This window comes from Condylura cristata, unplaced genomic scaffold (genome assembly GCF_000260355.1).
Source record: "Condylura cristata isolate star-nosed mole 26May11 unplaced genomic scaffold, ConCri1.0 scaffold00025, whole genome shotgun sequence".
NCBI lineage: Eukaryota > Metazoa > Chordata > Mammalia > Eulipotyphla > Talpidae > Condylura > Condylura cristata.
This window is the reverse complement of record NW_004567126.1, coordinates 18,072,056-18,077,956: the sequence shown is the minus strand read 5'-3', so window position 1 is coordinate 18,077,956 and position 5,901 is coordinate 18,072,056. Positions and strand designations below refer to the sequence as shown.

Here is a 5,901-nt window from a genome sequence, read left to right as displayed (position 1 = left end):
CTGCCTCAGCGGCTGGCGGATCGCGCTGGAGCCGCCGCGGCTGCTGCGGAAGAAGAAAAAAACGGCAAACAACGGCCCGGCCGCCGGCGGAGCAGCGCCCGGCCGCGACTCAGCCCCCGGAGTGCGGAGACGCCCAGGTAAGGGCAGGGCCCGGCGCGGCGCCCCCAGCCCGCACCTTGGGCTGTCCCCTGCGCCCCCCGCGTCCCATCGCGCGGGGCCACGCGTGCGCGCCCCCGGCCGTTCCTGTACCCCCGACTTCTGACGTCTCCGCCGCTCCTTCCCTCCGGGCCGCTGCCCCGCACCCCCTGCCCCCCGCCCCCGCCCCTCCCCGCGCCCTTCCTCCCCTCTCGCGCCTTCAGCCCGCGGTCTCCTGCGCCCCGATCCCTGCGCCTGCTCTCGCGACGGGCTCGGAACCCCCTTGCGCTGCTTCCGTAGTTCCCCCAGGCTCCAGCCCCATCTCCCCCTGCGCATCCCTCCCCGGGGCTCGCGGTCCTCTCGCTCGGGTCTTCCCCTGCCTCCGTACAACTCCCAGCCCTGCCTCTGCCCCCTGCAGGGATGACGGCCCCTTCCCAGCCCTGGCGCCTCTCCCCTGCTCCTCGCCACCCTCCGCTCCTCCGACCGCCGCTTCCCTGGCCACGGTCCCCATCCCAGCTCAGCCCCGGAGCCCACAAAGCTCCCCCACCCCCCTGCCGTCTGCCTCCTCTGCCCCTGGCCCCTGCCCTGGACTCCGGCCACCACCACACCCCCCACCCTCCGCGCCGTCTCGCTCTGGGGAAACCAGCGTCCTGCCAGAAATGACCCTCTTTCCCTGGACTAGTGGGGCTCTCACCATCCCACCCTAGTTCATCCGAGTGGGAAGTGAGGGAGAAACTCTGGAGACCTGCATTGGGCGGGTGGTGGGGGAGGGGGCTGGCACAAGAGGGGGAGGGGAGCTGATTGAGATTCTCTCCAGTGAGGACGGCGGAGCTGTGAGCTCCTCAGACCTGGCCGGGGTGGCCGGCCAGCCCGTGACGCTGGGACAGGGGCTTCATGGCACTGGGAAGCACCTGTGTCTCTTTTCCTGGCTCCCTCGAGCTGCAGAAAGTGAGAGGGGAGTTGGGGCCAGACCTAGTTGCCCAGGGCCTCTGGGGTGGGGGTGGCAGAGATTGGGGCTGGGCGGGCCCTCTGGCCTGCCTGCTTGGCACGGTGGGGGCAGTGCAGCCTGCTTCTGCCCGCTGGACCTTTGGCTGCCCAGCTCTTGGCATCTCTACTTTATGCTGCCATCTTCCTCCTGGTGCTGTTGTCTGGTGATGCCACGCGGTGCCACCTCCCTGCCTCCCTCCAGCGGCTCTCCTGGGCATGTCTCCCAAGGGCCTCGGTTGCCTGAAAAGAGGAGGGGAGCTCTGGGCTCAGTTGGACCCTTGTGCCAGGCAGTGGACATCTGTCAAGACCAGACCAGGACTGGTCCAGAGCACTGAGCCCTGCCAGGAACAAAGAGATCTACCTTCATTTTGGTGTCCCTGGGTCACCTGGGCAACAGTGACACTTCTAGGAGCACCTGCAAGCAGCTGGCGTGGTATAACCTGGGATAGAGGCCGTCTGGGTTGGCAGCGGGCATCTGAGAGAAACCTGGACCTGCTCCCCTTCCCAACAGTCTGTGCTCCTGTGAGGGGCACAGGAGCCCTGGAGAGGTCAGCCGGCTCGGTCCCGCTGGGAAGGAAGCCCCGGAGCTCCACTGGGCACCAGCAGGCTGCTTATATTTGCAGCTCATGCCTCATCATTAATCAGGTTTATTATTTTTCTCACTGGCTGGATGTGTTTCTCAAGGTCATGACCCTTTGGAGAGTTAATCTCATATGCACACATTACAATATCTGGCTTTGTTAATTTTCCTTATTTTGTTCATTTCATGGGGCATGAGCCTTCCATGGGAGCCGTGGCCCGGGCTTGCCATCGGCCTTCTGCCGGCCTCTCCAACTCTGTCCCTCAGTCCTCCTCTGGAGCTGCTCCCTAACACCAGAGGCCAGGCTGGTCCCTGAGCTCCAACTCTCTGGAGTGACTGATGGGGCAGAGATATTCCCAGTGGACACTCTGTGGAGAGGAGATTTCAGTCCTCTGTGTTTACCATTCCCCCAGCCTGGTGGCTCCATCAATGCCTGGTGTTTTCCTTAGCACCCAGAATTCTTCTGGAGACTAGATCTGTTTCTTGGTCTGACTGTCCAGCGTGGTTTCCCTGGGGATGGAGAGGGAACTTTTCAAAGTGGGAGAGAAAAGGAGGCTCTAGTGAGAAGATCCCAGCTGATGAGACATAGGGGGTCCTGCAGAGTGGGCCCTGGCGCCGCCATGTGGGTCTCAGTCTGACAGATTGAGACTGGAGGGAAGAACTGGGAAGGTGCCGGGTTTAGGGGGAGGAGCTGCTCAGGCATGGAGAGGTGCAGTGGGAGGCCTGGGCCTGGGGTGTGGCCGGAGGGGGTGGGCAGCAGCAGAGGGCATGTGGGAAGACGGACTTCTGCATGGTACTCGTGTGCCTAGTGAGCTCCGCAGTTCTCCAAATGCCTTTAGAAAAATTACATCACTTGCTCTCTACTACAGCCCTCAAGCGTTTGCTCCACCGCTGCCAGGGAGAGAGCTGTTGTGAAACCCCAGAAACTGGGGCTCTGCAGGCACTCCAGGTGCCTGGACTCCCTCACACTGCTACCTGTTGCATGTGAAGCCTTCGGCTGTTCCAGGTTTCAGCTCATCTTCCCTCCAGGCTCAGCTCAGTGCTTTTGCAGCGGCCATGTGGGCCTGAGCCTGGGGCTCCCCACCCTACCAGTGGCCTGGCTAATTCTTGGTTCTGCATTCTCTCGGAGTCAGTGTTGGTGCCAGCTGCCCCAGCACCCAAGTGTCCTGCACCCCCACCCAGATGCAGATGGTCTCTTACGCCTTGCCTTCTCGCTGCCATTGACCCCACTGGCCTAGGCCTCCTCCTGGGTTATTGGGACTGAGGAGAGGGATCCGCAGGCTGTTTCCAGGCACCTGTGGCCACACCTGCCTTCCTGCAGAGGAAAGTGTTTGCAACTTGTGACCCAGTCTCAGGAGTCCTCAAAGACCTCCCAGGCTGATGGGGCAGCTTGGACCCCTGGGGCGTCATGCCTCCAGACTCACCCCTGGCACTTACCCCCTCCCCACCCAGTGTCTCCCCACCCAGTGTCTCCCCACCCTTCCAGGGGCAGCCTGGGCCTTCCCTTCCCAGCTCAGCCCTCCCACCAAGTGAGAGGTGGCCACTGTAGAATTAAGTGTCAGGCAGACTCTGGTGCCCTTGGGATGTCACTCCCTGAGTGATTCTGAACAAATCACTTAACCTCTCTGAGCCCCACTTGCCTCAGCTGCAGTGTGGGGTTGACCTCACAAGCCCGAGAGGGTGTTTCAGGCTGGTTATAAGCGGGATGGCTGTGCTCTCAGGGTGTCCCTGCAGCATGCCCCTCACGGCTGCCCATTGGGTGCCCAGAGAGCCCCCTGGGGTGGAGGTGGGGCTCCCCGTAGGCTCCCCCATCATGTGGCTTCAGTTTGCTGTTGATGAGTGCCTGTCCCTGTCTGTCCCGCACCTAGATGGCAAGCCCCTTGAGGAGCAAGACTTCTGTCTGCTGCCTTTTCACAAGTGCTGCTGCTCTCCATCTATAAATTGGCCTCTGCTCACGGTGGGAACATAGGAAATAGCTGCTACTTGGTTATAACATTTGGGTACATAAAATAGAATCTGCCTTTTTAGCAAATCCAGTATGCCAAAAAATTATATGCCACCAGGTGAGGTAAATGATGGAAGAAAGGTGGGGATCAATTCAGCATCATATCGACTGCACACAGGGCATCTTTTGCTCAATCACTGCTGCCACCCTGTGAGTTGGTATGAACCCTTTGCCTTTACAGATGAGGAAGGGGTCGATAGAGGCGAGAGGGGCAGTGTATCACACTCCCACCCCGTCATGGACCAGCGAGTGCTCCAGAATCTGGGTTCCCGGTCCTAGACATGGGCCTACAACATGTCACTCATTTTAGGGGACCCAGCAGGGATGCATAGCTGTCAACATGGTGGGGAAGGGCTCTCCTTCAGAAGGTGGTGACATGGGGGGGCACAGAGAGTGCACCCGCAGCTCGTCATGAGCTGTGTGTGACGCTGCCCTGGCCCCAGCAAAGCGGGCCAACACTCAGGACTGGACTTAGTGACCAGTGACTGGGAGGCAGGGCCTGCACCGGCAGAGTGGTGTGCAGGGATGTGAAGAAGGGGTCCTGTCAGTGGGAGGGAGGGTGGGCAGGGGCTGGGTGGGGCCAGCTGCGCTCAGGGGGACCAAAGGGATGAGGTGTCAACCCACCTGCCCGTATTGGGGAGCAGTGGAGGGACACAGTGCACTTGAGGGCCTGGGGGGTAATGACAGAAGGGGGTGCTCTTGAGTGACATTTCCAGGCAACAGCAGAAGCACCGACAGATTGGGATCAGCAGATGAGGGAGCAGGAAGTGTGGAGAGAACTTTGAGATTTCTAGCCCAGAGACTGGGGAGAATGTGATGGCACGTTCAGAAATAGGGAAGCCAGAAGGGGGCGGGTCTGAGGGACAGCTGGCGAGTTGGTGCCCGCTAAGAGAGATCTAGGAGAGATCGGGAGTGGGGCCTGGGCAGTGCTGAGCGGTTCTGTGTGAGTACAGTGTGTGCGTCACCTGGGACAGGTGCTGCCCAGGGGCTGGTTCTAGCTCCCTGAGGCCTGAATGCCACCTCCCGGGGGGCCTGACTGCCTCCCCTGCTGGACTGGGATTCCTGTGCCCAGGCCTCACTGCCAGTGAAGTTGCTCGTCTGTGTCTTCTCTGTCTCCTCAGGGCACCCTGAGGGTGCTTCCCCCTGGGAGGGCAGGTTTCCCTCAGCTCCGTGCACAAGGGGTACTACCTAAATATTTGTCTTATTTAAGTGACCTTGTCTTCTGTTTGACTTGTCCTAGTGATCCATTCATGCATCCATAGAGGTGGGGGCTGAGGAGGGGCCAGGGTGGCTGTCGGGGGCCTTTGGGCATGGTGGGGGGGTCCCAGGGCCTTGGTAAGTCAGCATGTCTGTCTGTGACCCTCTCTTCTCCTTAATGTCCACCCACAGATGCCTGAAGTTTCCCCCTTCACACACACAGCTGCTGGGGCCTGAGTGTGGGGGGAGAGTGGGTCCTTAGGCCCATAGTCCTCACTTACTACTTAATTGTGCCTGTAAGGCTGGCCCGCCATCCTCTGCAGTGAGGCCTGGGGCAGGGCTGCTACCTGTGAGCTCCTGCCCTCACCTGGGAGTCTCCTGCCCCCACCTGAATATCAGCCCTCCTTCCCAGCCGTTCCTTCAGGCTTTTTTTCTGCAAGCAGTTTGCTTATAGGAAACAAGGGAAACTAAGTGGTCGTTATTGCTATTTGGGGTGCGGTGGGGGGACTCTTGACCATGAGAGCCTGGAGTGCACAGAGTCTCTGGGAGCATCTTTGTGGGGTGGGGGGAGGACAGGGTGTGTGCTGTGGACCCAGGGCAAGAGTACGGGCTTAGAAACAGGAAATGCAGGTTAACTAGTATTTCTACCTCAGTTTCCTCTATTCACCACAGGCCTCATAAACTCCTCAATTCAGTGAGCTGTCTGGGAGGGCTCTAGGGGGCAGCCTGGAGGGGAGGGAGCAGGTGACCCCTCCAGGACAGGGGTCATAGCAGTGGCTGGGGAGTAAACACATGTTGAGAATTGGAGTTTAAGGGCCAGAGCTAAAGAGGAGGATTTAATAGGATGAGAAATCAATAGCCCAGAGGAGGTTAAGATGTGTAAGTGAGAGGCTGGCTACCAGCACACTTAATAAAAAAGGAAAGTTTAAGATGCCATGTTGGGTAGAGACGCAGCTTGGGGCTCTGGGAGGCTGGGGTAGCTGCTGCTCAGCAGGCC

The 5,901-nt window shown here is 59.9% G+C and overlaps 1 protein-coding gene across 2 annotated transcripts in view; it reads left to right on the top strand.

The window, feature by feature from the left end:
* The first annotated feature begins 6 nt into the window (after nucleotides 1-6).
* Nucleotides 7-5,901, top strand: part of GRIK4 (glutamate receptor, ionotropic, kainate 4) — a 383,774-nt gene continuing 377,879 nt past the window's right edge. For both annotated transcript variants that reach the window (XM_012729818.1, XM_004689170.2), the window contains exon 1: nucleotides 7-137. The gene's annotated coding sequence lies outside the window, so the exon portion shown is untranslated. The remainder of the gene's footprint in view (nucleotides 138-5,901) is intronic.